This window comes from Zosterops lateralis (assembly GCF_965231275.1).
Source record: "Zosterops lateralis genome assembly, chromosome: Z".
NCBI lineage: Eukaryota > Metazoa > Chordata > Aves > Passeriformes > Zosteropidae > Zosterops > Zosterops lateralis.
This window is the reverse complement of record NC_139800.1, coordinates 33,148,831-33,160,894: the sequence shown is the minus strand read 5'-3', so window position 1 is coordinate 33,160,894 and position 12,064 is coordinate 33,148,831. Positions and strand designations below refer to the sequence as shown.

The following is a 12,064-nucleotide window of genomic DNA, read 5'->3' as shown; positions in this document are numbered from 1 at the left end:
ACCACACAAAACACTACATTTGAAGTCACATTTCACCATTTAAAAGATGAAACATTTGTTCTCTGGATATATTATTACACCTAAAGAAATAAAATGTTGCTGGCAGAAATGATTTAGTTGAATCTTTAAAAAGGTATGTATCCACATTACTATGGAAAGCATCAGTAATTTTGTTTGTTACTCCCCCACTCCCCAGGTCTTCATGGAATTGGAGTAAGCGGCTCCTTCGAGTCTTCCTTCTAGCTCATTACTACTTACTTAACATTTATCAAAACACAAGTCTGTACTTGGAGACACCCTTAAAACATCATTAAAAATCTCACCTATCTGAAAGAGACTCTTGGCTCTGAGGTAAAAATTCACAAACACAATTTTTAAACTCCAGCTCTTTAATGCATTTAATTTCTGAGTACACAGGTATATCATACTACTACTTAGTTACACTGCGCAGAAACTGGGAAGCATATGTGTATTTGTGAAGTGAAATCCGAGATATTTGGGTTCTGTTTTAAATGAGGTGTTTTCCAGCAATTTAGAGAACAAATGGAGACAGAATGGTACAAAAGTGCAACTAGCTATTTCAAATGTTTGCTCAAAATGTAAATATACCACGAATCACTAAGCAGCAGACTTACCTGAATACTCTACAAAGTTCTCTATTGCAGCAGTAGCGAAACATTATCTATGTGAGTTACACTTGCATGGAAAAAAACCCTTTATGTTTCTAAGTATTTTGCTGGGGTATCGCTTTGCATACTCCTATCTTTTCCTCTAAATGACCTGAACTTTTACTTTCATAGCTGCTCTCACAGCCTTATAAAGAAGGGAAAAAAAAAACAGAAGTATTACTCAGGAGCCATGACTGGGTAGAAATAAGGGTCATAAAAAGGAATTTCTGAGATACAGACAATTAAGTAAATTATCATCTGCCCTTTCCTTTGCAGCTGTTTTTGTACTTTGCTTCCTCAACCTATATACTACTTCATACAATAGGAGAGTAAAGATTGATTTCTTACTGCAGAGAATACAGCGTTCCTAAAAGACTACACTATCCTATTCTGGCAGGCAAGCGAAACAGCAGGGGGAAAAAACATACCTGATCAACACACAGGGCAACACACAACCTCCTGTATTCGGTTATTTTGACAGATTTCACTAGGTAAAACCCCTATCAGGAATTATCTATTCCCATAGTATCTACTGATTCTTGTCTAGATACTATAAAGATAGTCTGACACTACACAAGACCAATCTCAACTTACACTTTGAGTTGACTCAGTCATACTTGTTTGAATACAACAGGGCAAAAGCAATGTTTGACAGCTTGGTGGTCAAGAGCCATAAAAAACCCTCACGTAACTAAGGCATCTAAAGTACACTTTGACAAACCCTATTCTAAAGTGAATTTGCTCCATTGAAAACCAAAAGAAACTGATTTTACCCTTATTTTCAGCTGGGGAGAATAAAGAGTATCCCCTGTATACTGCTGGAGCCCAGAGTGCTTCAGGCAACAGTACACAGAAAGAAACACTGTGACCTGGTAGAGCAGACCTTTTGATGTCTCAGAGGACATTCATTCCCGAATTCATTTTCATCCTTTCCTATGGCATCTCCTAACCTACAGCAAAATACAATTGTTCTTCTTCTGTAATACATTGTTTATTGGCAAATACCATTTCTTTTTTAAATAACTTCATATTAATCTGAAGAGGAAGCAAAATCACATACCAAGTCAAACTGAGAAAATCTGCTATGAAAACAACAGATCAAAACCAAAAGGTGACAATAGCTCTTGTCTTAGCGCTGAACATGTCAATATTTTCATGGCAGTAGGATGTTAAAATTATCTGTCCATACTTCATGTGAACAGACACAAATAAGAGGTTTTAAATTAAAGCCTCATTTTATTGTGAATTTAGACAGTATAGTACCGTATGGAAACAGTGAAAGGGGTGACAAAAGCATCTCTTTAATGCTAAGAGTCTGATTCCAAAAAAAATGTCAGTTAGGATACAACTACCAGATGTTATGTACTGTTTGATATTGCAAATATCATCACTGATATTCCAGTCTTTAGTGAAATATTTTAAATCTGCTACATAAAAATCATGTGGAAAAAACTATGAAACAACAGCTGTACATGTTATTATTGCATTGCTTTCCAAATTTTCGTATTCTGGGAGTCGAGGCAAAAAAAAGCTGGAAAAACCCAACTTCTAATTCTGCATTTTGAAATGAATCAGACTGCACTAGTAAATCAGTATTGCATAACTGCCTCTATACAGGTTCGTGAAATATAAGTAAGAGTGGGTTTTATTTCATGTGAAGAAGTTAACTCAAACTGGAATAAAAAAACTAGCAGAAACACAAAACTGACAGAGCCTTCAATGTTGCTTCTAATACAGAAATGCAACAACATACTGGGTGCTGAAGCACTTAATGAAAAAATTCAAATCTATGCACCACAATATTAAAGTGGTCCATCTATTAATGCATCAAACGGGCATGCATTTCATTTCTACTACCAAAAGGATCAGGGTAACAAATAAATATTAAATTCTGTCCTTTCTTCATTGCATTTTTTACCAGAAGCTTTCACTGTACAGTAGTCCACTTCTAACACACCACATGGGGAAAAAAAGTTAAAATAAACATAAACGGATGAAAAATTGAAGTATTTTCCCCCTGAATTTGAGGAATATCCAACATCTTCTGCAGAAACAAAATTAATTTAGTAATGAAATTATTTTATTAAAAATTAAATGCAGAGTTTTAAAGTTCTTCTCCGCAGAATTCCTACTTCAACATTTTGTGACTTAACTTCTCCCTTTCATCTTTTTCCTCACTAAGCAGTTGAGGTTGACTTACCACGCTTTCGACTTCTCCTCACCTTCCAACTCCTGTTTTCATTTCTAGTAGGAATTTAACAATAAGTATACACCACTAAAAATGCTCTAGTAACATTTTATACCTCCCCTTGATTAAGCTTTTTAAAATTTTTCTTTATATTTTTTCAACTTTATTAATTCTCATGGTTCTTGAACATCCATATACACATTTACCAAAAAGCATTGCTAGTCATATTCTCATAGAGTCCTCCAAAATAAAGAAAAAAAAAAAAAAAGAATAACAAAGTAAGTTCACTTTCTTTCATCTCATGACTTCATTAGATTCTTGAATTATTTTCCGATGTAGGACAAACAGAAATCCAATGCAAATAGTTCCCAAAAGTTAACCACATGCTATGAGAGTCATCAGCTGCATTCTGGAGTCCGTACATTGTCCTTTCAGAGTCTGAATGACAACAGCTAGTTGTGATATAAAATACGAGTTATTTTTAAATCCATACCTCTCTAAAAGTAAAACACCAAGAGTGCTACCTGATTCTGCTGTAGATAAATTCCAGAGCATACTTGTATTCCCAGCTAAATATGCAGCTTAGAACTTGACACTTAAAAAGGATGAAAAAAATGATAAAAATTGCAACTGACACATAATGGATTTAAACGTAATACATGTAACAGTATTTTGAGTGCATATCCCATTTTTAATTCTTATTACATTTCATTCCTAACCTTCTGCTGGATCAATCTTAATCAAATTAAAAAAGCAACCATGAATAGAGAGTAACTGAAGTGGGGGAGTTCAGTTGATTTTCACACCACCAAAGCTTGTTCTTCCTCATCTAATCACATGCTCTCCAGGATTCCATGAGACAAACCAATTTAAAAAATCATTTCTGAGAAAATGTATTAACCTGCAAGCAGGTAGCTATAAATCCATTCCCAAAATGAATGAGAATTTCTGAATGTCTATTTCTATCAATATTAGACATGAAATACAACATAGTAACTTAGAGACGCATACAAGGAAAAACATTCTTATAACATTGTCTATTCAAATGTGCTTTCATACCATATATGTACTGTTAGAAAAGGACAGGTCTGTTTGGCAGGCAGTAGAAAAGAAAATCACGATTCTTTAAAGTGTTTTTAAGAAGATCAAATAAAATGGTTCTACAGAGAAGCAGACCAGAAATATGAGCAGCTGACTTTATCCTGCAGGCAGTGAATATGTACTTCACTTCTTTATTGTTACTCAGCATTGCTCCTGAATTCTCACCTGACCCATAGATTAAGGAAGGGTCAAACAGCATAATCTATTATAAATATCGTATTCCCTATTGGCCCTCTTTGGACTTGTCTGGTGTGATTAATTTGGTATCTTCAGCAAAGTTTACTATCTTAATCAAAACACCTGACAGAATTTTTCAGTACCTGAACATGTGGTGAAAATAAACTGTGGCTTTATGCAACTCTAGCACCACACTTTCACTAGCAGCAATGGAACCATCTCTTACCAGCAACCTATTGAGTAGGTGACAGCATGGAGAAAACTTTTTTTATGATGACCATCACCTCCTTTCCACTTGTGCTGCTCCTTACAACTCCACTACAGCATGCTCCTTCTCTCATTCACTAAAACAAAGCTTTACACGTATTTTCCTCAACATCTTACAATCCTCTGTATCCTTTCTCTCAGTTCCTTCTGTTGCACAGGGATAGTGCAAGCAAGCACTGCCAGCAGCTGAATTTTTGCACCGATATGGGAGCCAAATATTGTTTCTGGCACATATGGTTTTCCACAACAGGTCTGCCATCTCTGAAACAAGGAATACAAAAGCTCCTTGCCCTGCAAAGGGGAAATATTTAGAGGCAGTTTTTCCCAAAAATACACCTCTAATTTGTAAACAAGACAGCATTTTGTCAAAATAGAAAACCTATAGCTCCATAATAAATCCAACATTAATATCAAGCAGTAATAGAGTAATGCATCTGCTACACTTAGAAATTTACTGTCAACTTTACTGAGCTCTCAGGAAAACTGCAGTAAATACTGACAATATAACCTGACAGTCTCGCGACAGCTAGTAATGCTCTGTACCAGATCAGATTTTCTATACAACCCATAACACAGTGCTGCTGTACAGCAACACTGCCTAATAAATGTAGTCTCTGTTCTTTCCTCTCTTCTTAGCAGATCTACTTTGAAACAGCAGCAGCACAGCCTTCTTCTAGGCCAGAAAACAGAAAATCCAAAGTATCTTTCTATCCTCTATTCTCTCTACTAATTTCAAACCAAAACCAATACCCTGCTAAATGAGCATTTCTCTTATCTTCATTGAAGAACACAATCTTGACAGAACCAGGCTTAGATTTTTTTTTCCTATTCTTTTCTCTCCAGCAAGGCTTACACAAGGTCCTCAAAGTGAGTTAGCCTGTGGAAGAGTGCACGATGATCCGAGATCTGCAGGAATCAATACCTCCTAGAATCTATGCCCAACACAGCAGTATTTCATTATACTTGTATACATCAATGCTGCCAGATCAGGTATGGTAAATAAAGAACAGCTGTTGCTGTGACCATCTCTTCTGACAAGCTTCTTCCAAAGTGTTGTCAGCAGATTCATAAAGCCAGAATCCAATCTCACAGGGAACTGCCCACTTCTTTCTGCTACTTGATCCTTAAAGCATAACCGTTTTCTTAACTTTCAGGAAATGTGCCTGTTTCAAGTAAGAAGCCATAATATATGAAAAACTTCCTCATCAAATGTCCTTAAATAGGGAATAAAATCCAATGTCTTAAAGCCATATTGATTTTAGAACTAAAAAAAAAATTGTGCCACCACAATGACCAACTAATATACTAAAAACAGTAAAGAACTTAATCTCTTATGCAGTAAGAGCAGATTCTATTTGCTATAGAAACAATTTTTAGCCCAGATAAAAAGGTACTCTGCTTTAACTCTCATTGGCTACATGATAATTATTCTGGGCTGAAAAAGAAATTTCCCAACTAGACGCTAGCTGACAAGAGGATGAATGAGATCATAAACATGACCCTTCTCTTCTTTCTAGGTTTAACTACTGAGCCCTTCTCAATATTCAAGAAATCACGTATTACAAGCTAGTGTACTGGGCAGAGGAAAAGAGATACCACATTTCTTTACTTAATGTTCATCTTTCTGACCAATCCAAGTGCAGGTAACCATCTGTGTAGAAACACCACTAAGAATATGAAGGCTGAGTAATAAAGACCCAGAAGCTTTAGCCAACTTCAGGAATAGGTACTTTCATGAACTATTGAAGAGGTAAGGCACAGATTTACAGCACACCTGTATAAATACCAAATATAGCTTTTTTTCTTCTGCAGAATTAAGTAGGGAAAGTTAAGTTTCAAAACTATTTCCTCAAAATGGAGTAAGCTACCTCACAGAAACACATTTTCATTTGGTAGAAAAAGCATTCCTACTGGGAATTCATACAAAAATACTAATCAGCTGCAAAGGTACACTTTAATTTAGAGTTTATTAATTTCTTCAGTCAAAAAAGCCCACAGGTATCAGCCACAGTCATCATACTACCTACCTGAGTAGCATTCTATCAATAAACCAAAATCGGTCATTTTCGACTGTTTGTATATTTTTCTTCCCATCTTTCTCACTGACATCAGCTCCTTAACAAAGTTTCCTTCCATTATTTTATGAGAAAACTAACTAGAAGATGTCAAACAGAAAGGCAATGTACGATAATTCACTGATGCAGTCCAAATGTGCTACGTAAAACGCAGGTTTCATCACTGAAGGCTGACCCCTTTTCCAATTTACAACTTAAATCACTTTCATTTTAAAGAAAAAAAAAGTGTTTGTGTCTCTTCAACAAGCTTTGTCTGCAGTCTATATAAATCTTATTCACTGGACTAACTTTATTTGCAAAGAGTTTATAAAATTCACATAATCTCAACACTGCTGAAATGTTCATCTGAACGCCATATTATCAAAATTATCCTCATGTCCCTCATTACCTGAGAATAATCAAGCTTACGTGCTACTGAAAATAAAGTATTAAGATGGCTATAATGTCAGTATACATTTGTCCTAATTTAATAACAGTATTTTATTACAAAGAAAAATATAATCAGGTGAAGGTAAAAAAGTTAAGAAAAATTTATCAGAGTTAATTAATGCTTGAAGGTAGAATTATGCTTCTTTCAATTGGACCCATTAAAGGGGCTTTAATATAGATTTGCACAGCAAGCTGAAGATTTTCAAGAGCAGATAATGAGGCAAGCTAGTACTATTTTAACCCCTCTAGAGTATAATCAGTTGATAAGGTTTTGAAACATTACAAGGTCTAGGACAAAAAGATTAGCTTTGGTTCCTCCAGATCAAAATTGAAACCTAATTAATTAACAATGTTATAAGAAAAGATTTACTGCTATTTTTACATGTCTTTAATGTCATCTTTGAAAGAAAACAGGTTAAGATGTTTTAATTTATCTATTGTGTGAATAGCAGAAGTCTGTTTCCAACATTATCTGCTAAACTAATTGTTTGAATTTTAAAATTTCACACATTCCTCCAAAAACTTCACCTTACTTTTTAAGGAAAAAACAGCATCTGGGATCTACTTGAGATATACACAACTATTATAAATTAAATACAGAATCACAGAATGTGTAGGTTGGAAGAGACCTTCAAGATCATCCTTCAAGTCCAACCCAGCCCAACACCTCAACTAGGTCATGGTATCAAGTGCCACATCCAGTTTCCTTTTAAACACATCCAGGGATGGTGACTCCACCACCACCCCGGGCAGACTATTCCAATATTTAATCACTCTTTCTGTGAAAAACTTCTTCCTAATATCCAACCTATATTTCCCTTAAGCAGCTTAAGGCTGTGTCCTCTCATTCTGTCAGTTGCTGCCTGGAGAAAGAGACCAACCCCCAGCTGTCTACAACTACCCTTCAGGAAGTTGTAGAGAGTGATAAGGTCACCTCTGAGTCTGCTTTTCTCCAGGCTAAACAACCCCAGCTCCCTCAGTCGTTCTTCATATGGCTTGTTTTCCAGTCCCCTCACCAGCTTTGTTGCCCTTCTCTGGACACGTTCAAGCATCTCAACGTCCTTCCTAAACTGAGGGGCCCAGAACTGGACACAGCACTCAAGGTGTGGCCTCACCAGTGCCCAGTACAGGGGAAGAATGACCTCCCTGCTCCTGCTGGCCCCACCATTCCTGATCCAGGCCAGGATGCCATTGGCCCTCTTGGCCACCTGGGCACACTGCTGGCTCATGTTCAGCTGCTGACCAGAACCCCCAGGTCCCTTTCTGCCTGGACACTGTCCAGCCACACCGTCCCCAGCCTATAACGCTGCAGGGGGTTATTGTGGCCAAAGTGCAGGACTCGACACTTGGACTCATTAAACTTCATTTTGTTGTGCTCTGCCCATCAACCCAACCATTCCAGGTCTTTCTGCAGAGCCCTCCTATTTTCCAAGTGGTCGACACATGCTCCCAGCTTTGTGTCATCTGCAAATTTACTAATGAAAGATTCAATACCCTCATCCATGTCATCAATGAAAATATTGAACAGAGCTGGCCCCAGCACAGACCCCTGAGGAACACCACTGGTGACTGGCCACCAGCTGGATGCAGCACCATTCACCATCAGTCTCTGGGCTCAGCCATCCAGCCAGTTCCTAACCCAGCAAAGACTGCTCCTGTCCAAGCCCCAGGCTGCCAGCTTTTCCAGGAGTGTGCTGTGGGAGACAGTGTCAAAAGCCTTGCTAAAGTCCAAATAGAAACATCCACAGCCCTTCCTGCATCCACCAGGCAGGTCACTTGGTCATAAAAGGAGACCAGGTTGGTGAAACACTACCTACCCCTCCTAAACCCGTGCTGGCTGGGCCTGAGACCCTGGCCATCCTGTAGGTGCTGCATGATGACACTCAGTATAAACTGCTCCATTATCTTGCCTGGTACAAATACAAAATACAAACAGTTAAAAATGTTTCCAAATAAAAAAGACAATGAAAAAAATTCTGCAGCAAAGTATCTATTGGTCTTTAGAAGAAGTAAATTTCTAAGCCAGTGTCCTGGCCACTTAAACATGGCAGTTAAAAATTCTTTTTCTTGAAACAAACAGAAAAGTGATGCATATATGTCAGGGATATATAACTGCTGAGAAAAGAGTTTTGAAACACTGCATAAAACAAAAGTAAAGGTGAAAGAATCAGTATAGCAATCAAGAAACAAATCTCAAAGGAATAAGATTTTTACCACAGAGCATTTGGAATACATAAATCTATATGCCAGATGAGACCCAGTTGTGACTATCAGGACCAAAAGTTACCAATAAACCAATTTTAAAAAAAAAGCACAAAGGGAAAAGTACAATGGAAAACTCAAATACAATATGTTCTGTTCTGAATTTATGTGCAGTAATAGGCAAGAATAATCTTAAGTGCTTTAACAAATTAATTGAACCTCTGAACAGTACATCTTGAAATGTTCTGCACTAATTCAAATTTTAAATGTTTAACACAATATGAAGTTATGCAATAAACTCATGACAAGAAAAAGGTCTTACTCATGTATATAAAACTGAAAATTACACCACCATAATTTAGGACAGCTGAAAAACTGAAGCTGTATTAAGTAAATAAAAGTTCAATACATATACTCTAGTCCAAAGATATTGGACAGCAGAAGTTCTGAAAAACTATGATTTACACTTTTATCCATAAAGCCACAAGTCCCATTATCATGCGTATGTGAGCACTTTTCTTCACGGTTAGGTTATACAAATGTGATGAAAGACCATATTGCTTCTCAATCACAGTTTCCAAATTTATTATTTTAGTCGATTTTCAGTAATATCCATTAAAAAGAAACCTCTCTAATACTTGAAATATCTCATTGCAAATTAAGCTCATTTAGCTTTCAAGTGTGAGCTAACTACATGAATGTATCTCATCTAGACTGCGGAGAATATGCTCTCATATTTACCCAAATTTTAAAAGTCCTTTTAGGCATGTCAGGATAAAGTCTAAGCACAATACAAGAAATATGATCTCATGTTCTTCTTAATACGGTTTTGTTGCTATTTCTAGAAGCAAGAGAAGTTTACATTTATGTCAAATGACGAGATAGCGCATTGATTTTTCTTTTTTCCCCTCTACTCAGGGAATCAGCTTTTTGGTGGCCACTCAGAAATTCCTAGACAGTCAGTCCTGCAACAAATTATCTTGTTGCAACTGGTATCTCTGTATGATGCATGAAGGGAAAGAGAAAAACAACAGAAGACATGAATGGCTAATCTCAACTTCTTAGATGTAAAAAATTAGTAGACTGAAATACACAGCCTTCAAGTCTTTCTGTCTGTACTTTACAGAAAAGAACATTTATTATCATTACTGTCAAAATGCACATTTTCACAAGCAAGCTATTTACATGTTAATTACATAAATAGTATCTTTTCCTCCTTAGATGAAAGAAGAAGCACATTCAGTAAAAATAAATAAGAACACTACATTGCTTTTTAAGCCAGCTCCATTCTTTGGCACCAAATCACTAAAACCTCGCACTCAGGAAACAATACCTCTCTTGATTAAATCCTGCAGCACCCCAGCCAACGGATGAGGCAAGAAGATCACAGTGACATCACCTCTGTACACTGCTTTCATACACAGCACTGGCACCATCTGGTGCCCTTCACAACCTGCTCCCCCCATGTCAATGATACTCTATGGAAAGCTAATTGTAAGGGCTGCATTAGAGTTGTGATGATCACCAAAACAACTTCTGTTCTCCTCATCTGTCAGAATCACTGAATCACAGAATATCCTGATTTGGAAGCAACACACAAGGATCATGAAGTCCCACTCCTGGCCCTGCACAAGACAGCCTCCAGAATCACACCATGTGCCTGAGAGCATTGTCCAAATGCTTCTTGAACTCTGGCAAGCTTAGCGTAATGGTCACTTCCCAGTGGAGTCTGTTCCAGTTCCCAACTGCCGTCAGGGTGAAGAAAAGTTTCTTCATATCCAACTCAAACCTACCCTGACATGTCTAAGCCAATCCTTCAGGACCTGTCACTGGTCACCGGAGGGAAGACATCAGTGTCTGCTCCCCCTCTTCCCCTTATAAGGAAGTCATAAACCACAATGAGATCATCCCTCAGTCTCCTCCTCACCATGGTGAATGAGCCAAGTAACATCAAGTAACACTTCTGTCTTGCCCTCAAGGCCTTTCACCATCTTCATCATGATACCAAAAAACTGCTCCCAGCACTCGAAGTGCGGCTGCCCCAGCTCAGAGCAGAGCAGGACAATCCCCTCCCTTGCCTGGCTGGTGCCTGATGCACCCCAGGACAGGGTCGGCCCTCCTGGCTGCCAGGGCACTGCTGGGTCACGTTCAACTTTCTGTAAACAAGGATCCCTGTACTTTCTGTGGGGCTACACTCCAGCCTCTCATTCACAAGTTTGTATGTATATCCAGAGTTTTAACATCCTGTCAACAAACTCTCCCAGCTGTCAGGTTTCCATGGTTCTAAGTTACATTTATCAGCCTCTCTCCATCACATGGATGATGTAAATGCATTACACCATCAATTTCAGATTTCTGATCAATTACAGTTTCAGCTTCTGAAATTGATCTGAAACCACAGAGAGCAAAATCATGGAGATGCACATCCCAGGTGCAGATGCTGCCACAGCAGGTAGCCTTCTTAAAAGCACAGTACCAAATACATAATTCTATAAAGGTCTTCACAGGTACTTCACTCTTCAGATAAAGACAGGATAGAAACGCAGGAATCATACGTAGCTGGCTTCTAAATATGATGTGTATGCACGCATCAAACACATTACACATCGCACCTAACAGGCATGAGGATGAGACACCACACTGAAACTTCAGCCACTGCTGCAATACAAAATAAAGTTTATTCAATAATAAATAATATTTTTATTGTATTTACGGTATTCTTTTATAGATAATTACATCTTTCATAGATCTACATATTAGATGCAATGGAATACATTATATTACATCTAATAATACATTAAAAATTGGATATCATTCTACAGTATATAAAGTATGTAATATAGATTATATATGAGATACAGATAATATACTATACATACATTATATAGTCTCTATAATAAAACAATTACATAATAAAATATAATGTATCTATTGTACTTCACATCATATATAACATA

The 12,064-nt window shown here is 37.3% G+C and overlaps 1 protein-coding gene across 1 annotated transcript in view; it reads right to left on the bottom strand.

The window, feature by feature from the left end:
* CNTLN (centlein) overlaps positions 1-12,064 on the bottom strand; it is a gene marked incomplete at both ends in the record, with an annotated part of 183,918 nt that overhangs the window by 143,601 nt on the left and 28,253 nt on the right.